Below are 24065 nucleotides of genomic sequence, written 5' to 3' on the forward strand. Positions count from 1 at the left end.
GCTGGCAGAGAATACCTTTCAGCCCAGTCTAACCGTGACTAAGCCACAATGCTGTTGCTTAGGAGACTTGCGGGTAAATCTCTAGGATATGAACTGAAATTCACATGCTTCCCACACCCGGTCTCCGATCCGGGCAGGCTGCGAGAGAGTTAAATATTTCTGCAATGTTCAATCAAGCTGTCTCTCATGAAAGTGCTTTTCTAACCACCCTGCTGGCTGCCATTCCGTCTCAGGGCAAGGGGGCCTCAGACAGGCAGTGACACCAAACATAAATCCGATTGCTTTGCTAACTGAAGAAAATAATGCCGGGGAATGGTTTCATTTCTTCCTTCTTCTTTTTTTTCTTTCTTTCCAGGCCCCCCATTGAAAGCCTATCACCGTCTTCCTCCCTCTTGCTGCAATCTGCCGTCCAACAGGGCTGCCCTCAAAATTCCAATTTTTATTCCAGACAGATGTGAATGCTGAAAAAAGAAAAGGGGAGGGGGGGTTAAGAAGCCATTTTGCAGTCGAGATCTGAAGTCGGTGGAGGGGGAGGAGAGAAAGGAGGGGGGAGCGCCTGCCTTCTTGGAGACACTCGCCATGTAATATTAATACGCAGAGAAAATATTTTCGGTCCATGCGTGTATTTATGAGATCCTCCGGGAAGACAAAATTCCTCCAGCCCACAGGAGAGGCTGAACGAATTATCAGAGGGGGGGGGGGGGAAAGCTGCTGATAGATAAAGTGCAGGACAGAATCCATTCTGGCACAGAGATTTTTCTCTGCGAGGGTAGCGGTATTGGTTTCATTTAATTCTTTCTGCCTGTTCATTTCTTTATTGCAAATGCTAGCCTGGGGAAACATTCAAGAGTGGGAGGGGATGAAAAGGTAGGTTGGGAGTTAACACAGGAAATTAACCCTGCTGTGGCAGAAAGAGCAAATGCTGAGTAACTTTGGGGTGGAGGTTGTAAATATGCCATTCCCCTTGGCTTGGAATTATTCATTGTCGATCACCCAACAAATCACAAAGCCAGTTGTTGCTCATTATAGAATAGTAGAATCACTGGGCTAGAAGTCATCTTGGAGGCCTTCTAGTCCAACTTCCTGCCCAAGGTGAGACTCTTTAGGCCATCCAGGACAGATGGTTGTCCAATCTTTTCTTGAAAACATCCAGTGATTGAGCACCCACAACTCCTGGAGGCAAGCTGTTCCATTGATTAATTGTTCTGTCAAGAAATTCCTTCTGATTTCCAGGTCGGATCTTCTGAGGAGCTTCCACTCATTGCTTCTTGTCCTGGCCTCAGGTGCTAGGGAAAATAAATCAACCTTCTTTTTCTCTGTGACAGCCCTTCAAGTATTGAAAGATGGCTATCGGGTCTCTCCTAAGCCTTCTCTTCCTTAGGCTACACATACCTAGACCCCTTAGCTGTTCATCATAGCATTTAGCCTCCAGACCTCTTATCATCTTTGTAGAAACCATTATAATTGAATGTCACTGTCACAAGTGATGTTTTGGAAAGGTGACATGGACACTTGGGACTGGTGTCGGCTCTGTGGATTCTACAGCCTGCATTATCAATAGAAGAGAATATTTGTAGCTCGGGGTTCAAGTGTGAAGACCTTGGTCCTCATCAGAGAGACCTAATTTCAGAGAGAGCACCAAGGATTCCAGAGTCTGCATTAAGTGAGCAAATCAAGAACCAAGGAAAAAATGGGTGAGAGAAAGGGTGAATTTCATCAAGCACTTTAAAGAAGTACCTTTTCAGGAGGGCTTGCTTGGTGATTCAAGAAGATATTTTTATGCCCTTTCGGCTATAAAGCCAAGTCATCGCCTACCAGGAAGATTTCTCACCTGCAAAGAATCTATTTCAGTGATCCATTGTGGAGTTCTTTGGATCATCTCATCCAAGCCTATCCATTGTTTTCTGGTGACTCCCAAGCATTTGTTTTCTGCAGAGACTTCTCAAATCCAACCTGGAGATGAAGCAGAGACTTCTGCATTAAAGAACGGGCTCTGCCATGAAGCTCACCAGAAAGAGCTGCCGAGTTTAGGCCAGTTATGAATCATTTGCATATATTTATGCCAGGCACCAAAACAGGCACCACGAGTGTGCAGTGTGAATTCTTGAAGAAGAAAAATGTCCAGTCTAATCTTTGTTCCAACTAGGGCCAGCTACAAAAGCTTTAAAGCTCTTATAAATCTCTCTTTCCGCCTTGAGTAAGTTCCCAAGAAGGCTGAGGGAGAAGCGTAGATTCAATAGAAACCATACCGTAACCCGTTTATTTTCACTGCGGACCTAAGAAGCTGCTGTTCAAGTGAAGGGGCAAGTTTTCCATGGAGAAATGTCTTCCACTAAAGAAGAGGGAGAACTGCACTATCATACAAGACACCTGGAGATAATCCTGGCTAGTCAAAACAGTTTAGCAACAGTAAACCAGCTTGATAGAAAATACGTTCATAATTCAAGATGAACGGCATTCATTGGCTTGAGGCAGGTGACCCAAGTTGGACCAGAATTAGCTTCTTGGACTTTGCTGGCTACTTCATTTGCTGGAAATGCCGGGGGAAAGACTATCATTGAGGTTTTGCTTCAAAATGGTTTGGCTGCTTGGGATCCTTGGTTAAAGAAAAGACCTCTTGCTGTTTTGCAGAGCAACAGGGGGGCCTCCAAGACTTTGTACATGTCTCAGGTTCAGAGGGAGGGGATGATGGGTCTAGAGAAGGATCTGCCTTTTGGTCTTACACAAAACACTAAGGCACAAGTCAACAACATAGTGCCCCAAACTCTTCACTTTAGTGCTTGTGAGGTTCACTGGTCCACATGAGGTGGTGTTTTTTGGGGGGGGAAGCAGATGGACTTCTGGCCATCCATCACAGCCTAATCAGATGCACGATGACATCACTGTGTGCACGGAGTCATCTGTGCAAGGATGTCCTGACTGCCATGGATGTGGTCCCGTATAAGCAGCATTAGGAAATAAATATGGCAGAAGACCGTAATACAGATATTTGAATTTTATAGCAACATTCCTGCCTGTTTGGGAAAAAGGAAGAGAATAAAGAGTATTATGGGCTAGAAGTGGGGAGTCAATTTCATCCACTTAATCAGAATAGAGCTGGAAGGGACCTTGGGGGTCTTCTAGTCGAACCCCCTGCTCAAGCAGAAGATCATATACCATTCCAGACAAATGGCTGTCCAGTCTTTTCTCAAAAACCTCCAGTGATGAAGCACCCACAATTTTTGAAGGCAAGCCGTTCCACTGGTCAATTGTCCTTATTTTTAGGATTTTTTTCCTGAACTCCAGGTTGCTTCCCTCCTTGATTAGTTTTCATCCATAGTTTCTTGTCTTGCCTTCTGGTGCTTTGGAAAATAAGTCGACCCCCTCTCCTCTTTGTGACAGCCCCTCAAATACTGGAAGACTGCTATCATGTCACCCCTAGTCCTTCTTTTTTCGAGACTAGCCATTACCCAGTTCCTGCAACCGTTCTTCTTATGTTTTAGTCTCCAGGCCTTTAATCATGTTGCTCTTTGCTGCCCTTTTTCCAAAGTCTCAACATCTTTTTTGCAATGTGGTGACCAGAACATGTTCCTAGTTCCTGGCAAATGAATATTTTGTGACCAGCCGTGTCTTCAATGGCTGCCCTTTTGTGAATGCACAACTCTCCTAGCAGCTATTTTACCCAACCTCAAATTCCCGTATGTGTTCACTGGCCTTCAAAAGGCTGCCTGCATCTGCCCAGAGAGGTTGCCTCTTCTGTACGTTCAGTTGCAAAGATCTAGTAATATATCTTGGGGGGGGGGGGAATATATCCTTTGACCAGGGGCACAGGAAGCCAAGACCTACCCAAACAGACAGTTCATCTCCTAAAGCCAATAAAAAGGTGGTGGAAATGATGGAGGAGAGATTTAACTGCAGCCTGGCAAACGTTTTTCGCCTGTGCACTTTGGGAATTAATTTGGATTTTTGAGCAATGACAAGCAATTACCTCTCTCTCGCATTTCAGGAACATTTGGGTCCAGTCCAGCTTCTGAAAAAAAAAAAACCCTGCTGGTGATTGGATGAAAAATGTCAGTTCATTTTGTATCTCGCATTTCGCTCGGTCTGCTCCCAACATCTTTCCCAGGGCGATCCAGAATGTTATGAGATCCTTGGCAAAAGACACGGATTTAAAAGCTGCTTTATGATTACTCTTATTAGTAAAACCATTATTGAGCAGCAGCGTAGGATTATTGCCCGAGATGGTGGTAAGTATAATATAATGCAATACAATAAAGGAACACGGGCACCCAGCATTCTGCGGTTTAATGAATCCGCCATGAACAAGAAGAACAAAAATCAATAGTTTCCCATTTCCTCTAGATTATGCATTATAAATTTCCTTGGAGTTTGGGGCGGGGGGGGGGGGAGAGAGAGAGAGACAGAATATCTACAAAGCTCGCAGGCATGACCAAAATCTTCACATTCAACTTAAAACTGGATGCACTGGCAACCAAATGGAAGTGAAATAAAATGTTAAGGACTTCTGCAAAATTGTGTGTGTGTGTTTGTCTCTTTCCTTGTGTGTGTGTACCTGCATGCATGCATGTATGTTTTGTGTGAATACATATATACCCAAACACACTCACACCCAGACTGCAGGCATCTATAGTCTATGTCTGTCAAGCACAATTCTCTCTTGATGAATGACAAGGTATGATAATCGGGCTCAGGTTGCCATGGCAACCAGACAGCCAAGCTGTGTGCCTTGAATTTTGTCATCTAAAAATGAAACCAGAAGCTAAAGGCAGGGGAGGGGGGGGAGAGAGACAGAGGGAGAGAGAGAGAGAAAAGGAGAGAAAGATGCGAGTAGAGCCAACAGATTAACTCATAGGAGCAAAGGAAGATGGATGGCAGAGTGGGCAGCTACAAGTAAAGAGAAAGCCAGAAAGGCAAAGGGGTTAAGGAGGAAAAGAGGACCTTCGGTTCAGCAACCAATGTCATGGGAATGTAAAACCTTATTGTGATTTGTGGGGTCCTTGATGCTTTCTGAGCTTGGCTGTTTTCTTGCAAATGTTTCTGCAAGTGGTAGAAGTCCTTCTATCACTGATGATATTACCTAGTTGGGTCATGAAACATCTGCAAGAAAATAACCAAGCTCAGAAAGTGCTAAGGACCCATAGTTCTTCCCTGAGCCACAAATATTCCCTTCCATAGTTATTGTGATTTTGATGGCAATTAGGATTGGCAGTGGCTTCTCTATTGAAACCATCTGAGAACATCTTAGGTTCCTGCTCTAGGACATTAGAAGGGTGGGAGGGCCCTTCGACCAATTCTTAGTGGATCTGTAAGGGAAGCCCTACACCACTGATCCCCTTGGGACAGGAGGTCTGTGCTCCAGGGAGAATATAAAGACAGTCCCGTTGGCTTAGATTGATGCTCCAGCTCAAGGCTGGCTCAAGGCATTTTGCTGCCTGAAACAAGGGACAAGGTGGCTCCTCCTTTCATTGCATGCATAAATACCAAGTGGACTGGCTATGGTCCATCATCAACATGGACCATGGAATAAAAAGCAATTGGAATTCGGGATAAGTTCTACTTCATTTGAAGCGCTCTTTTCCAACATTCTTGGTTCCCACTTTGCCTATTGGTAGGACAAACCACTGTTGATCTAATCAACAATTAGATCATATAACAACAGCAACAATAATAAAAAGCTAACATGGAGATGGTTGAGATCAGAAGTGCTAAAGAAAGAAACTGAAGGCTTCATTTTAGCTGCCCAAGAACAAGCCTTGCAGACCAGTTCCATGAAAGCAAAAAATCCAACATCTCAGCAACAGCAAATGTCGTTTATGCAACGAGAAAGATGAAACAGTGGATCACCTTATCAATGGCTGCAATAAAATCTCACAGACTGATTATCTACAACAGTGGTTCTCAACCTGTGGGTCGGGACCCATTTGGGGTCGATCGACCATTTCACGGGGGTCGCCAAGCAAGGCTGCCTGCCATTTTTTTGTCCGCCATTTTTTTTGTCCGCCATTTTTTTTCCCTTTTCCGGCGGGTGCCTTACCTCCCTTGGGCTGGGCCAGCTGGTGGTCGGCCTGCTCCGTCTCTGCCGCTTGCCAGCTATGCCTCGGCCGGCGCAGGGGGCAGAACCACGCATGCACGGCGCTCCCGGGCAGGGAAAGTCCTCAACTTACGACCAGTTGGGTAGTCCTCGACTTACGACCGGTTTAGTCCTCAACTTATGACCGGTTTAGTCCTCGACTTATGACCGGTTTAGTCCTCGACTTACGACCGGTTGGGGTCGCGGCATTAAAAAGGTTGAGAACCACTGATCTACAATGTCATGATCGAGTTGCCAAAATTATACATGGGAAGCTTTGTCAGAAGTTTGGGTTCAGATGCGGCAAAAATTACTGGGAACACCAAATTAACAAAGTTCTTGAAAATGAGCAAATCCAGATCCTATGGAACATTTGGATCCAAACAGACAGATATCTGGCCTGACATAACTATTGTGGAGAAGAAAAAAGTCGGGTTAATTGTTATTGCAAGAAACAATGGATGGAAACTAATCAAGGAGAGAACCAACCTAGAAGTAAGAAGAAATTTTTTGACAGTGAGAACTATGGAACAGCTTGCCTTCAGAAGTTGTGAGTGCTCCAACTCTGGAGGTTTTCAAGAAGAGACTGGATAGTCACTTGTCTGGAATGGTATAGGGTCTCCTGCTTGAGCAGGGGGTTGGACTAGAAGACCTCCAAGGTCCCTTCCACCTGTATGTATGTATGTAAGTATATAATCTGATATCCTATTTCCCTAAAGTCCAGTTGGATTCCTATATATAAGATTTTATCTCAAGCTATAAAATGGGAAAAATTATTTAAGGATGGGGTGAATCTCTTTAAATTACTGGTGAAATCTGATCAGTGTAGGATCAATTTACTCATTTTTCTTGAGATAAAGAATATGTGATTTGTTCTGAGAAGATAAAATATTTTTTTCAATTAAGCAACATTTAGACTCTAACCCTTCCATTTTTTTCCCAGGCACCAAACATACCTAATACTCTTTCTTCCTCCTCTTTTTCCCAGAATAACCCTGTGAGGTGCATTGGGCTAAAAGAGTAGGACAGATCCAAAGTCACTCAGCCAGTTTTCATGCCTAAGGTACAACTAGAAGTCACAATGTCCTGGTGATTGGCTCAACATCGCTCAGTTGGCTTTCATACTTAAGGTAGGACTAGAACTGAATACTCTCTTGGTGATTGGCCCAAAGTCACTTGCTGACTTTCATGGCTAAGGCGGGACTAGAACTCACCATCTTCTGATGATTGGCCCAAAAACACACAGCTGGCTTTCATGACTAAAAGAAGACTAAAACTCAATATCTCCTGGTTTCTAGCCCAGGACCTTAACCACTGCCCAAACTGACTCTCTAGGTATAGATGCTCTTGATTTGGTTTTTGCACCAGAAAGTGACAGGGTTGCAAAAAAAAAAAAATAGGAGACAGCATGCTCTGACATGGTCATGACTAAAAACCGTATCATCTGTCTTTGTGATTAGAAAGCTTTAATCAAGGACACCATTGACAATGGTTGAATTCAGAGAGGCTAATGGGATATTCTGGCAGTGTATCTTAAATGTGGTCATTTATGTATCCATTTATGCCTTATATATAGGTATAATTTTGGGGTTCTCTACCTTTAATGTAGAGTTCTTTCTAAATTTGTGAATGACCCAACCCTTTCATTCACTAGTAGTTGAACTTTGACTACCTGGGCAACTTTCCTTCCTTCCTTCCTTCCTTCCTTCCTTCCTTCCTTCCTTCCTTCCTTCCTTCCTTCCTTCCTTCCTTCCTTCCTTCCTTTCCTTCTATTCATCCCTATTGTAGGGGATGAGTAGGGAATTCTGGAAGTTGAAGTCCATACATCTTAGTTGCCAAAGTTGAGAAACACTGCTCTGTCTGTCTGTCTGTCTGTCTGACTGTCTGTCTGACTGTCTGTCTGTCTGTCTGTCTGTCTACTTATCTACCTACTGGTAAACAGATTTCTGGAGTTCTCTGGTTAAATGCAAATTTTGGAAAAAGAGTAGAATACTGCTTCAGGGCACAATCAGGCAGAACATTCTTTTCCTACATGTTTTTCTATCACTTTTCTCTCACAGGGAAGAAAATAATTTTGAAAAAAAAATCTATGGATGGTGACCTTGCATTTATTCAGTGACAAGTGTCCAAGGAATGTGTGCAAATGTGCAGTTTTTCCTTGAACAACTATCACTCCAACAAGCAGCAGCCTCTCTGGCTTCTGATGCCTCACCTAAATTATGATGGGAAAACTTCCTCTCATAAGGAAGCCCCTCCCCTTTTTGGTTGGAAAATCTGAGCATCCAGGGCAACTTCAGAATAGTCAACAACATTAGCCAGTGTTTCCTTTGCTTCATTGAATGATGAAGAACACAAAAACCATCACCTAAAAAAAAATTGGAAGTGTTTTCTCAGACAGGACGACAATAAGAAAAATGAGAAGAAAGTGTTTGAGGAAGTGCAACACTAAATACATGAGTTCAGAGACCAAATTACTGCATATAGAACAATCCATATGTATATGGAGGCTAAAACATATAAGGAACGTTTGCTGGAATTGGGTATATCTAATTTAATGAAGAGAAGAACGAGGGGGGCCATGATAGCAGTCTTCCAATATCTCAGGGGCTGCCACAAAGAAGAGGGAGTCAAGCTATTTTCCAAAGCGCCTGAAGGCAGGACAAGAAGCAACAGATGGAAACTAACCAGAGAGAGAAGCAACCTAGAACTAAGGAGAAATTTCCTGACAGTTAGAACAAATAATCAGTGGAACAACCTGCCTCCAGAAGTGGTGAATGCACCAACACTGGAAGTTTTTAAGAAGAGACTGGACTGCCATTTGTCTGAAATGTATAGAGTTTCCTGCCTGAGCAGGGGGTTGGACTAGATGACCTCCAAGGTCCCTTCCAAGTTTATTCTTATTCTTATTCTTATTCTATGCTACAAGGCAGCATAAAAAGCAAGTGTTTACACATGTTTAGACACGAACAACTGCAAATAGAATTACCCAGCCTTCAGAATCTACCGACACAGAAGTACTATCCAGTTTCAAACTTCTTGGGAACAAATGATGAATGGAAGATAGCTCTGCTAAAATTGGAGCTGATGACATTGATGGAATGAATTAATGACTAGTAGACTGGCTCTTCATAATTCCTCTCCAGACAAGGAGAGGACTTGAGATTGCCCTCAAGTGCTCCAGACCATTGTTCCTTGCGAGAAAATTGCAAGGCAGCAGTCTCCAATGCGTTCAGAGCTCTGGGAGATGAGGGAATCACCATCTTGCTCAAACCATGGTCAGCCCCTTGAAGGAACCTGGGATTACAGACTATCTTTTCTAATCATTTTTTTAATTGCTTTTCTGCTATTTGGAGCCTTTGGATCAAGAGATTTTAAGCACTGGGTGAGTTTCCTTCAATCCTTAATGAAAAAAGTTTCAAATACAAGTTTAAGGACTTTTTTTTTTAATAAACAGCAAGAGAGTGATTACAATGTTGATTTTGGAAAGTTACAAATAGGCTAAGGGTCCAGATGGATATGTAATAAAATTTTGAAATTAATTATAAGAACCTTTCCCATGGAAAAATGTTTTGTTTTGATTTATTTTTTTTAAAGTGATAATATGGGACTTTGAAGGCTGAACACTAGAGGGAACCAGAATAAACTACAGATTACAATTAAAAGAGATGAACACTTAAATTGGATTTCCTAACACAGAATGGAGCAAAATGCTTTAACATTGGGCAACATTTTTGAACAAAATTAACAAATTTTTGAAGAAATTAATGTTAAGGAAGCGTGGTCTTATAGTCTGTATTTTAAAGAAATAATGGAAGAGAAATGAGTTTTACCAAACAAGACTGAGATTGATTTGAAAGTAGATTTAAAAATGACACGCTATAGGAGGGATATGGAAAAAAAGATGCCACACTGGATATACAAATGAAACTGACTAATGCCTTCATAATTAAAAGAGCAACCTGGATCAGTTTCCTGATTTATAGAAGAGATTTGTTAAAGCTTTGAAGAATTTTGTGAGTAGGAACAAATTAAAAGTGAAAATCAATTTTAGGACATTATTTGAATGGATTAAAGATCAAGATTTCTAAAAGGGAAGAATATAAAGTTGGTTTATTTGATCAAGTTTAAAATAGATGTGTTAATGGATTTTTGCTGATGAGGTCTGAATGATGACATTTTAATGATTTGTTTGTAAGGATTACAGGGTCGTAAAAAGAGAGTTTTGTAGAGGCAAGATGAGATATGGGATCATTAGTTGTATTTTAAGAAGTAATATTGCTGAAATTGCTTATACTTGTGGTGATGAAGGAGGGACCCATTTCTTCGTATTTTTCTTTTCTTTACTATATGTTTCTTTTTCTTTTTTCCTACAGTGTTTTTCTTTTTTTCTTTTTATGCACTTTTTTTTAAAGTTTGTATTCCTTTGTATCTTTTTAATTGTAATGCTTAATAAAAATCACTATTAAAAAAAGAAGGGCTATCAAATATCTTGGGAGCGGCTGTTCAATGTTTTGGAAAGAGCAATGTTTTGTCTCGGAACAAAATCATGACAGATTTGACTGACCAGCCCTTGAATGATGACGAAGCAGATTGCTGTTCCTGGCCTTGCTAAATTTTGTGTCGGGGTGAGTCACATTAAATCACTTTCAGTGCAAATGGAATATCATGGAGGTGAGTCAGCATACAGTAACACTTCTTCTATTGGTGAATCCAGCAGTGTGTAATTTATATATATTCCCCAGCAGCGTGTGATGATATTGTAAATCGTGGTTGAAGACATGGCTTCCAAGAAGAGCATCCAAATTTTGGAGATGCTTCTTCTGGCTTCACTTCCAGCAGGAACCAAAATCCCTGTTTGCAATCACAAACCGTAGAGCTTGTTTAAGACAGATATCCTTGAAAATCATATATCCCCAAGCATGACTCCAGGTCTCACTCAGTTCCCCAGAGGTTGATTATCTAGATGTTTAAGGAATGTTTATCTGGCATGGTACAAAAATGTATCGGTGATCAGAAGTAGCAATCAGTAGCTAGGCATGAATTCCACCAAAAGTTGTCTATGGAGCTTCTCAGGCATCCAGGTCATGGTTGTCCCAGAGGTGCTTTTTCAAAAGACAACTGGACTTTGTTTTTCCTTGAAGATATTTCGCTTCTCATCCAAGAAGCTTCATGAGTTCTAAAGAACTGAATCCAGAACTAACGAAGCTCCTTGGATGAGAAGTGAAACATCTTCAAGGAAAAACAAAGTCCAGTTGCCTTTTGAAAAAGCACCTTTGGGTCCACCACAAAGCTGCAAACAGAGAGGAGATTGGGAGTCACCCAGGCTGTTCCTGGAAGGAGGGGTGGGCCACATGTTTTAAACATGGAAACATAGAAGAGGAGGGGGGGCGGGGGTTAAGGAGAGAAATAGCTTCTCAACAAAGCATGCTAGAAAGATGAGAAAGAAACAGCCCGGTGTGTGTAGAAATCAAAGCAATTTAGCTTTCCAATCATCTGCACGCTAATAAATCCAGACTGATCTCTCGTCCCTTTGGTAACAAAGCAAGGGGAATGAGATCAATACTCAAGGAGCTGAATTTTCTTAATCTGGGTTTTGTTGATGGCCATCACCGCTTCACACGGAGAATGCCAACTCTCAGTGTGAGTATCGCAGATAGAAAATACTAGCAAGGCTGCAAATCGCTAATCACCTTGCGGGGAATGAAAGAGCCATCACAAGAGAGGCCTAATTGATAAATGCACAAATCCTAGTAACCTCCAGCCGATTTTTATCAGCTGGAAATGAACAAGGGAAGAGCAGGGCTAAAATAAAGGAACGTGGTCCTCTGAGAGACCCAGCTTAGCCAGAGAGAGTTCGGAGACCTATTTTGCTTCTGGTTTCTGAAGGAGCACATTAAAAAAAAGAAAGAAAAGAAAAGAGGGCCCTAATTAGCTACAACTACAAACCCATTATTTAATTATCTCTGTTTTTGTGGGGTAGGTTGCCATATCACACACACTTTATCTGTTGCTCCTGCTTCTCTCCTTAATGGTGTCTTTATAAAGACAGCCTTCCTTTGTTCCTCTCAGCAAGACCTTCTTTGCGAAGAGAAGGTCACAAGGCGCGGTGGGATACTGAGAAAAAAATCTTGTGTTTTTTTTTGTTTTGTTTTGTTTTAAATCAAATGTCATCTATGGACAAGCTTGGACATCTGGACCGAAGGCTTTGCAAAATCCAACACTGGCTAGGTCGGGGCAGGGAAGTGGCCAAGAGGCATAGGAAACCCAGCCCATCCATAGGGAAGGAGGGTCCAATTGTTCTTCTCCAAATGTAAATTAGCCAGGAATGCGTTTAAGAAGAAAGAGGTAAATTATGATAATTACTCTGACTGATAGGGTCCTCAAGCATTACTAATTAGCATTTATTGCCCGGATTATTGAAACAATGTGTGTGTTCTCCCTGTGTGTGTGTGTGTGTTTCCCGCTTTTTTTGGGGGGGTGCAAGAGGAAAAGAAGGCGAACGCCCCTCTGGGAGAGAGCTAGATGGGTGGTTAATAAGTTGGATGTCTGTCTGTTTGTCGTCTGTCAGTCTAAATAAATAAAAATAAGTAAGTAAGTAAGTAAGTAAGTAAGTAAGTAAGTAAGTAAATACTAGCAATCTTTAAAAATCCTGAATCAGGGAAGGGGGGAATATTTTTGCCATGGACTGTGGCCATCGCCTCCAAAAGGGATAAGACAATAAACTCAAAAAGCAAAAATAGTTCTATCCCCCCCCTTTTTTTTCATGCAGAGTTCCCCCCCCCTTTTTTTTGTCATGCATGGCAGTCTTTCCCAGAAGGACCCTGGGATGGCATTTGTTTGTTTGTGAAGATCACATGGGGTAATAATGAGAATTTAAGGAGTTGCAATGATTTGAGGATAACCCCCCCCCAGACACGTGCAGCCCCCATCAAATAATATATTTCTCGATAAGCTATGGGAAGAACAGACATGGGCAATTTTAACAGACCAGACCAACGATCTCCTTCAAATGAGGCATGGAAAGGGTTTAAAAAGGGACAGCCTGGAATGAAAAACCAAGTAACTAAATCACACTTGATGGATCTGCTACCAGAATTGAATTTTTTTGTAGGCTGGTGAGGGGTTTTTTTTGTTTTGTTTTGTTTTGTTTTTTCATAATGGGAAAAGGAGCTTGAAATTAGAAATCAATTAAAAACAAATCAATCATCTCATCAGGACCAAGTCTTTAATTGTATGTCAGCCATCTAATTGGTTACAGGTTCACGAAAATACTTAAGGCCCTGGAAGGAATTACTAAAAGAAAGATAAAGAAATTGGACTCCATTTTAGCTCCCAAGTTATACCACCTGCGTTCAAAAGCTCTTGAAAATCAAGAGAAACAAAGACGGTTGCAGAAACCAGGCCCAGCCCACCGCAGACCAGAAAAAAAATCTCAAAATATGAAAAAAAGAAAAAGCTACAAAGCACAAAACCAAAAGTCCACCATCCTTTTTAATCCTGCACCTTTAAACTATTCATCCTGTTAGAGAAATTGTAACCTTGCAAGACTAAAATGCACAAAACCCGTCAACATAAACCAGGTGAAATTTTCAAGATATTGTCATTTCCAAAGACGAAAGCAAAAAATAAAAAAAAATCTTAGACGAAAGGAAAAAAAAGGTACATTTAAGTACAAGGCTCCAATATACTGTAATTCAAACTAAACAGGAATGGAAATAAACAGAAGCATGCATTTTTTATTTTTAAATGAAGTCAGAATTGGCCAGCTATCTTTTCTGCTATGTGTGTGAATACTGCCCCTCCCCATTGTACACAAGCAAAATTAGAGAAACACCAAACCAATTTAATGTAGCCTAAATAACATGGCTTGATTTTATAAGTTGATGTTCCTATTAAAATAGGGAAGGAAAGGAAAGGAAAGGAAAGGAAAGGAAAGGAAAAAAGAGGGCGGGAGAAAAAGAAATGAATGAAAGATAAAGAAAGGAAAGGAAAGGAAAAAAGGGAGGGAGGAAAGGAAAGAAGGAAAGGAAGGAAAGGAAATTCCAGAGAGATAGAATAATTTTTTTAAGCAGCAAAAGAAAACATGCTTCTCATTATTCACATGAATTCCTGCTTGATTACCTAAAAATTCTTCCAACTGGAGACATTTATAGTGCAATTACATTGCAGCCCCACCTCAAAGATGACATAAATGCCAACCTAGACAATATGGAAGAGAAGAATGTGTGTGTGGTATATATGGTATATACCGAATCACCACAATGACCTCTGATTGCCAAAAAGTTCCTATTTCTTCACCCTCTTTCTCCCTCCCTGTCAAATCTCCCTCTCTCCCTCCCTCTCCCTCCTTCCCCCTACCCTTTATTTGGGATCCGGCTAAAACTTTGCACATTGGAGGAAAGGCGTTCACTATCAATAGTAGCCTACTTGTGCTGAGTGTGGTTTCCCTTTAAAGCAAAAAAAAAAAAAACCTGCTTAATTGATGGGTCTGGACTAGTCTAGACTGGTAGTGATTGAACCAACTCCCAATTATGTTACTCATTTCACTGAACTTCACTGGTGTGTTCCTCAGAGGAGGAACTGAGGGAGGGGTGGAGGCAGCGAAACCTGTCTGCCATAGGAAGAGAGAAGAAAGGGTGCTTCTGCATTGTTACAAAGCATGGCATGAAAGAGAGGATTTTTAGGCATTGTTATTTTACTACACTTCCCGCCCTGAATCTTGTATACACAGCCACCTTCTAGATACAAAGACAAATTTGCTGCTTCCACTTTTCCCAAAGGGCAGGCTATGGAAAGAGACGATTCCTATCACACTTATTGATTCTGCCCAATTTAATTTGGGAATCTGGTTAGGGGTGGCATGATCGCAGTCATCTCTCTCTCTCTCTCTCTCTCTCATCTATCTATCTATCTATCTATCTATCTATCTATCTATCTATCTATCTATCTATCTCTATATCTCTATATCTCTATATCTCTATAATATATAATATAAAATTTATATATATATATATATATATATATATATATATATATATATATATACATATATATATATATATAATAGAATATATTATAGAAATAAATAGATAGATAGATAGATAGATAGATAGATAGATAGATAGATAGATAGATAGATAGATAGATAGATAATGATAGATAGATTCCTTCTTTTGCTTTAATTTTAATCCTCTGTTCAGCAATGGCTTAATACCCAGCTTAAGATGTTTTTGTGAGCCATGCACCTTCCAAATCATAAATATAATTTCTGGAAAGAATGCAAAGCCAGTCTCACCCCCTCATTTCAAAGGAATCTAAATCTATAGGAAGATTCGGAAACCACAAAAACTTTTCCCTGATTATTTTTAAGAGTATAATTTCTTTTCTTTTTAAAGAAAAGGAGTCAGGTTTTGGGAGATTTCACTTCAGATTGGTATTGGATTTTTTTTTTGGGGGGGGGAATCATGCCAGTTATTGTAATGTAAATCGAAAGATGCCTATCTACCTCACTGGCAATACGAATATTTTACCGTTTTCTGTTTCATGGATCCTTTTGCCTTTTAATTTTGAGAAGGCAGTGAAATGAATAAGGGCTTTCCCATTTTGCAAGCAGCTTCTCCACTCCTGGGGCTCCCCCAAGCCTGATGCATATCAAGAATCTATGTGTGCCTTTACCCAAACACGAACCTGGATTCTGTGGGACTAATTTGTAAGTCACCACACAAACAACCACAAGCACACACCTCGGAGACACTGCTGCCCTATTAAGTTCAGCAGGGCACATCCCCAGAATTCATCTTTTTATGAAACCAGAGGCCTCTCCCCTTAATTTCTGATTTCATATTGATGGCATTCTGGACCAACGCAACAAAACTCACAACAAGTGCAGCCTTTTTTGGGGGGCAAGGCAGATCTAACCTCCTCCTTATCAATGATGCAGCAAAAGGCAGGGTCAAGGAACGCCCCCCCCCCCAGCAAACCTGTCTCTTTGGAAGCACACCACACCTCCCAGCACAGCAACTTCACCCCTCTTTTTTTTCCCCCTAACCGATGGGTTATTTCCAACAGGTTTCGTGTACCCTTTGCAAAAAAATAAAAATAAAAAAATGCCAGACTAAAGAGAACTAGACCCAGGGAAGGAAAACCTCAGCTCTTGTTTTTATAAGCCGTTTATCTTGAATGGAATGCTGAAAAAAAAATGAAAAATTAAAGCAGGCCGCAGCAAGAACCAGAAAAGGGGTGTGGGGGAAAAACAGTTGCACATATAACTGCCCAGCTACCAACCATCTTCTCCACGCACTGTACATCTGCCTATGAAATAATAGTTCCGTTTTTAAACCTGGAAGCAGGAAGCATGCTGGGATTTGAAGCTGAAAGATAGATTGAGGTCAAGCACCAAGGTACCGAGCTGTTTCTATTACGCTCTGGAAGTACTGTGTGTTGCTCTCAAGAATGTGTCGGTGTGTGTGTGTGTGTGTGTGTGTGTGCGTGTGTTAAGGGGAGGGTGTAGACAGGAGAAATAAGGACTTACTTTTATCGGCAGGCCTATAGGCACAAACTCTATATATCGCCATGCGTTGAGGTCCATTTATTATCAATATTAATTGGCAGGAAGACAGGAGAGCTCCTTAAATGTTGGGGGTGAAGAGGTAGAGGGAAAACAGTCTAGAATATTAAAAGGACCCAACTAGACAGCCTGAGAGGGAATAAAAATATGCCTGAATCCTGCCATCCAGGGCTCTGCCTAAAAGCATCAATCAAAACCAGAACTGGGAGGGGGGGGGACTTTTGCTGCAATTCAGAAAAAAGCCAGGCTTCTTGATTTCTGTTTTTTGCAGAGGTTTCTCCCTGCACCTTCAAATGGACGCCCAGACAGACCTCTTAGAAACTTATACGCATGAGCCCTCGAGCACCCCTGACAAAAAGGATGCATCGACTCACACCTTGAAAGGAGCAGAACAAATAAACTCATGGAACTCAGATACCAAATTACTCTTAAATATTGGGATTTCATTTTTATTTTTTTGAGCTGAGCCTTTGTGACCAACATTTAAAAACATACTTGTAGATCTTTGGGGGTGGAGTAGAAGAACACAAAGGCAAAGAACGGCTTCCTCCCATTAAACAACTTTTCCCATATACCTACAGCCCCCTCCTCCCCAAATCCATACACACTGGAGAAGGATGTAGGGGCACAACTCACAGCTCCCAAGAGCCTAACCCGTGGACTTGAAACCAAAACGTCACAAGTTAGGGTCTCAGGGACAGAGAGGGGCGCAGTCCATTAATCTCTCACATGTCACTACGATTTATAATAATAATAATGATGATGATGAAGAGTTATTGCCATTGTTGTTATTATTATGCCTAATACTTCTGTCTCCACGCAGTCTGTCCATCCATCCACCCATCCACCCAAAAGAAGAAAAATAAAATATATATAGGAAAAAAAATTGGCATAAAAATTAGAAAAAACGGCAACGCAAAATACCTAAAGGGCAACACAAAAGCTTCGGTGCAGGGGGGGTTGGGAACAGAGAGAAAATAAGATTTCTGTTGCTAATAACGAAAGATCTTTTGATGCCATAAATGTCTCTACACACAATTGACATACAATATTTAATTCAGCGGAAGCTTTTGCAACTGTTGGCTGGAACCAACGCTGACCTGTTCTACAGCCTAACTCTTTAGCTACTAAACAGAACGCAGCCACATCTAGTAAAGTGGGTAGACCTATAGTACCCACCGCTCATTCCCATTTTGGAAAGTTGTATCTGATGGGGAGGGAAATTAAAGGCATCTCGAAATGGTCAGAAGGGGTTTGAAAAAAGCAGTTGGAAACTCACCCTCCAGAAGTGGCGAAAAGTCCAGTCTTCCCCAAAAGCAGGGCAAATTTTGGAAAGCGAAGGACCGAAGGGCGGACTGCGCGTTGGTAGGAAGGAAAGAAGAGGAACTGGCTTTTCCTAGCTTCAGACGTGACCCGACCCCCGGGTTTTAAAAGACCCTCTGCCTATCCTCGCTATCTTTTTGAGGGCAGAAAAGGCTTAAGAACTACACTCGCCTGCCCGGCCACTGGAGCTCCAAAGGGCCGCCGCGGCTATTTAAGAAAATAACAAAAAAGAACCTTTAACACTATCCACGCGCGCGCTCAAACACACACACACACACACACACATAAATCCCCCCCTTTTTTTCACTTCCTTTCCTTTCCCATCCTCGGCCCGCCCTCCGTAGTTGAAAATCAAGGCCAACTCTTGCTCAGCCAGCCACTCCGGTAATCTGAGGATGGGGGAGAGGAACTGCAGGGGCGAAGGGTGGGGGAGAGCTGGTGCAGCCCCCTCCAGATCTCTCTCTCCCCCCCCCAACATCCCATAGCTGGCGTCCATTTCGAGAGGGGTGGGGGAGACTAGAGGAGGAGAAAGGCTGAAACGAACGGCCACCTTGCAAGTCTGCAAGAGCGAGCTGGCAACAGGCTGCTGCGGAGGGGAGGGGGGGAGGGGGGAGGGGGGGAGGGACGGAAGGGAGACGACTATCTTTCGTTCTTTAGCCCCCCCCCAAAAAAACCCTTCTTCAAATCCCCGTACATCTAACTGATATAAATATAGACTGCGATACTTCCTAAAGGCGGGCGTTTTTATGTCTCGCTTTTCCTCGCACCTCGCTTGTCGCTTTTGGACAATTCTGCAACACACAAACACACACACCCCGCGGGGGGGGGCAAGTAAAGATTTCTCGCGCCGCCAACCGACCCGCAAATCACTTTGATCTCAAACGTCGCCACCACCTCTCGGGGATGGCACTGTCCTCTCCCTGCGGACCCCCCCCCCTTCCGCGACAGCCAGGATCCAAATGGAATAAGGTTTCCTTCTATTCACACTCTTCTTCCCTTCTTCTTCCTCTCTCCCCCCCCCCCACAATTTTTTTTTAAAAAAAATATCTGCCGGGCACCTGGGAGTCATCCCGTTATTATACGCAAAGGAGGGAGGTGAAAATTCATAAGGCGATAAACTTGGAAGCTTGGAGGGGGAGGGGGGGGGAGAGAGTTGCGGAGGCTTCCCCACCCCAGAAATCTCTGCCTACCTCTCCTTTCGCCCCCACCCCACCCCCTCCACCCGGTTTCGTTTAGTAGCAGACGCGAGGGGCTTCCTCGGCGGGCAAAAACTTTACAGTCGCCTCGCCCGCCCTCCCCCCGCCCCCGGCACTCTCACTTTCCCTGTCAACGTTCTAAATAAACATAAACTCCCGAACGTTCTAAAACCACTTCAAAGGCGCGCGCGGGGGTGGGGGTGGGAGAAGAATGACTGGAAGGAAAGCAGGAAGGGGAAAAAAAGGAGGAGGAGGAGGAGAAGAAGAAGAAGAAGCGGGCGGCTGGGTGGGGAAAATGCCTCCTTTCGCTCACCTTTCGCAGGTCGCCCCCCGGAGACGCCCCCCTCCTCCGTCTCCCTCCCTCCTCTTCCCCCCGCCAGGCTTATTTCTCCCCGCTTCGCTTTCCCATTCTTTTCTTCGCCGGTTTCCTTCTCCGCCCCCCCCCAGCGCCCTCCCCGCAGCCGCCTGCTTCCTGGATCAGCCACCCACCGGCGCCGTTAATTTACAAGACTCGGCTCTCCTCTCAGCCCGGGGTCTCTTCTCCAGCTCATTCAAAGTCCCCCCCCCCGACCCGACCCCAGCCCCTCGCCCTTCCTTCCACACCTCCCCGCGCTTTCGCTTTTTCTGAGCAGGAGAGGAGAGGAGGGGAGGGCGGCGGGCTTCAAAGTAGGGGCTTAGCCTGGGCCTGGCCTGGAGGAGGTGGAAGCGGGGCTGCCTGTGTGCGGGTATGGGTGCCCACGTACACGGAGGCGCGTGTATCGGATATAATAGACCTCTAAGGAATCGGGTGTGTTGGCGCGCGCGCGCGCGCGTGGACTGGAAAGGCAACCCACCGCCGCGGCCAGTTGGAAATGCCGCAGACTACACCGCCCCCTTTCTTTCTCTCCCGTCCATTTCCTCCTCCTTCTCTCTCTCTCTCTCTCTCCACTTCCACCACACTCCCCCCCCCCACAGGCACATAAACAGGCAGGCGGGAGCGCGCGACAGCCTCCCGTGTCTGCGTCCCGACGACCACTTTTGGTGCCCACACCCTTTCACCCCCTGGAGCCGCTCTTGCGCGCTCCTTCCCGGGCGCGCCCCTCCTGCAAAACCCGTCCCCGAAACGCGCGTTCAGCCCTCCCGCGCAGCCTTCTTGGCTCCCCGCGACGGCTTCACACGTACGCCCACCCCACCCAGCTCGCCCCGTGTTCTCACCTCTCCTGCCGGGGATGGCACGGCACCTCTCGCCCGCCGCCGCGTCCGCCCGCCCGACTTCCTCTGGCGAGGCTCTGGGCTGCGCCTTCCCTTCCCTTCCCTTCCCTCTCGGCTGCTCGGCGGAGCAGGTTGCAGCTACATCTTCCTGCCGGTTGCGGAACCGCGGCGGAGATCCTTGGAAGAGCTTTTACTCGGATTTCTAAGGGGCGGGAGGATCGGCTCCGTGGAGCCGGCGGCGAAGAAGCCAGACCGCGCTTCTGGTGAGGGTCCGACGGGGAGTGACGCCCTGCCAACAAGGAGGACGAGTGCCCAGCTCGCTGCTGCTGCTATTATTATTATTATTATTATTATTATTATTATTATTATTATTATTATTATTATTATTATTATTATTATTATTATTATTATTATTATTATTGACTTGGAACGGCTCGCATCCTGCGATGGTACCTTGAACACCACCAAACCATCTCTGCCTGCCCCCAAATCTATGGGAAGGACTCCAGAGGTGGGCAGAAATGCCAAATCCTTTCTAAACATCTGGCTGACATATCTTACACAACGTCTGCCTGGTCCTGGTGGTGAGGAAGGACTGGGTAGGTGGATAAAGATGCCAAAGGCAATCTCAACATCTGGCTGACTGGGCAACAAACCCTATTGTTTCAATGTATTATGGAACATCTGCCTAGCCCGGGTTCTTGGGAAGGACTCCATAGGTGGATAAAAACGCCAAATCCAGCCTGAACATCTGGCTGACTGTGTGACCACCCCTAGTAGTAGTAGTAGTAGTAGTAGTAGTAGTAGTAGTAGTAATAGTAATATTATTATTAATAATAGAACAATAGTAGTAGTAGTAATAGTAATAATAATATCATCCTGGACCTGCACCCTCTCTGCGCTGACACATATTGAATATTCCAAGTTATGCTTCCCTTCCCAAAAAAGCAAATCATAAAAAAAGGGAGGGAATTCAGTCAATGAATGTGGAGCATTGCCAGATGAAAGTTGGAAAGCAACCAATTTTTATTGAATACATTTTTCTTGCTTCCCTTCCCTTTCGGCTCCACCGACCTCACCCTTCTCTTTCCCCCACCTTCCTGAATTGCACTATTAGAAGCGACAACAATGAGCGTGCACACACACATATAGAAACACACACACACACACACACACACACAACCTGGCCATCTCTCTTTCTCCCTATCCCCTTTGCTTGTGCTCAGTACCCACTAGATTTGCAACACTGAGTAAATTCATCCATCCACAATATGTCTCGGATTTTTAAAGAACCCGGCAGTCAAATGGGAAGGTGAAGGGTGGGGAATTCTAAGACGGTGATCCCCAACCTTTATGGCTTGGTGGCTCAATTGGGGGGGAGGGGAACCGGCCCACTGCTTGCACAGGTTGAGCTGCACGCACATGTGCACCAGCCCGCCACTTGCGTGGCCCAGTTCTGAACAGCCCACAGCCCACACAGCCCAGGGGTTGGGGACCCCTATTCTCAGACATTCTAAGAATTCTAATTTTTAACATGCTTTAATTATTCTTACCTCCTTATTTTTTTTATCATTTTTCCAATTTTTAGCTTAAAATTGGAACTTTAGCAGTTCAATTTTCACAGACTGTTTTATATTTTGATGTTCTATTGTACAATGTCCAGAGTCCCTCTCTGAGAGAGATCGTCGGTGTGATATATCAAAAAGTAAATACATGTATAAATAAATAAACCACTTTCTCTCTTCAAAGGCAGATCAAATTGTGAATTTTGCAAGCAGATTCCCCATACACCCACGTGGATATCTGTCCAGCGCCATTTATTCTTCGCTGATCACCAAACCAAGCAATAAAGAGGTCAGGCTGAGAAGATGACACTTGTATAACCCATGTATATGTGTGGTTGTTTTGTGTGTTGTACATGCACAGTTATTAGACAACAACATTCACCTTGGAAGAGGAGTATCCAACATTTGTGGAGCTGGGGGTATAAAATGCATTATTTCAGAGCTGTTTTCCAGGGGTGTTAAGAATTATAGCAAACCTAATGAGCTATTACTATAGAAACAAGAGGATGGGGAGAGAAACTATGGTAGACCTTAGAATACCCCTGAAGGATAGGGCTGAGAAAGCCCACCGGAAGGACCCATCATCTCCCAAAGTATGGTTTTTGATGACTGCTAGAGTTTATCAATGATGGACCTACAACCAACAATGATGGACCTACAAACTGAGTTTGTAGGAAATCCTGGAAGGGGGGGCAGCCCTCTGTAGAATCCTTGTTCATTGGGCATTGCTTGAGCTGCACAATGATAAAATTGGACAAACATTTACAAAGAGAGGTAGGCTTTGGTGAAGGATATAGTAGTGAGTTTCCCCTGTACACATCCATCCATCCATCCATCTAAACATCCCTGGGTGATGTCAGGATGATGAGGACCGAGGACCGGGGAAGGGCAGGAAGACTGTTCAGAGGACTTTGAGTCATTAGGGAGTGTCCCTTGGACACAAGAATTGATGATTATTCAAACCCATTACAAGCTATAGCTTGGAATCTCCTGGTCTCCAGTGGGTAGATAAAAACTTCCCTAGCCATGATGTGATGGCCCTCAACTAAGCACATTTACTCAGCTGGTAGGTTCTGTCTCTCTGTTTTAACGCAATTAGGTTATGCTAGGTCAATTACTTCAGACTCTTTGGCATCAGCCACCACAAACTGTGTATTCAGAAAGACTTTCCCCATCTAGACATCACCGGTTCCTTTGAACTTGGTCAGATGGACCAGCTAGGTGGCAGCATCTCACTGACTTTGGTTGGTCTTCAAAAGCTAAGCAGGACCTGTTTGGTCTTTGCAGGTGAGACCACCAGGAAACCCAGGGTTGAAATTATGTGGGAACAAGGCAATGGCTGTCCACTTCTGTTATCAAACCTTGGCAACTGTAAGACTTGTGGACTTCAACTCCCAGAATGAAGATGTGCTATGCTGGTTGGGGAATTCTGGGAGTTGAAGTCCACACATCTTCAAGTTGCCAACACTGCTCTAGAGAGATGAAACACTGATACATATTTGACCTATTTTCCCAAGTTTGGTTTAAAAAACACATCTCTATTCGGCTTTACCAGCTCTTTAGAGGATACGTCTCAAGCAGTTAACACCTGATCCCAATTTACCACACAAAGTGGGTAATTATTTAGTACCCGAGGGCCCATTACAAGTGGCTAGTGGCTGGCAATGAACATCTTTAATTATTCCTTTTTTGTGCTGGCCGTGTTTTAAAAATACAGTGGTTCTTCTGTAAGGGCTTGGGATGAACCAGAAAAATGTGGGGTTCTTTGTAGCCCAAGTTACACCCAAGGAAGACTGGAAAGCAAATAGAAATTAAATGCACTTACCTTGTAGAGTTTCCTGATAGAAGAAGGTAGCTTACTGCTGATGGCAGTTAGGTCTTTGGTGGGTCAACAAGCACCAGAAAAATCCTTTGAGTTTTCACACACAAAAAAAGAACACTTGACTGGTGCACCAACTATCTGAGGCTGATTTCACCTACGAAACATAGTGAAAACTTGCCAGTTTATCACAACACAGTTGTTTCATTCTGTCCTCTGGCTGGTCCTCTATTGATGCCAGTGAGACTTAGGTAGGTACTCTCTGTTCTGCAGGATGACTATTTTAAGGGTGCAGCAAAGGCAGAATAGCAGGGACTTCCCAGCTACATATAGG

The 24065-nt window shown here is 43.6% G+C and overlaps 1 long non-coding RNA gene across 1 annotated transcript; it reads right to left on the bottom strand.

The window, feature by feature from the left end:
- Window positions 1-303: 303 nt before the first annotated feature.
- LOC107292331 lies at window positions 304-20405 on the bottom strand. The gene is made up of 3 exons (XR_001548995.1): window positions 20351-20405; window positions 3968-4009; window positions 304-461 (listed from the first exon to the last, which is right to left on the bottom strand). It is a non-coding gene; the product is annotated as an uncharacterized LOC107292331 (long non-coding RNA).
- Window positions 20406-24065: the final 3660 nt, after the last annotated feature.

Source organism: Protobothrops mucrosquamatus, unplaced genomic scaffold, assembly GCF_001527695.2.
Source record: "Protobothrops mucrosquamatus isolate PMUCROS unplaced genomic scaffold, P.Mucros_1.0 scaffold1325, whole genome shotgun sequence".
NCBI classification, from domain to species: domain Eukaryota; kingdom Metazoa; phylum Chordata; class Lepidosauria; order Squamata; family Viperidae; genus Protobothrops; species Protobothrops mucrosquamatus.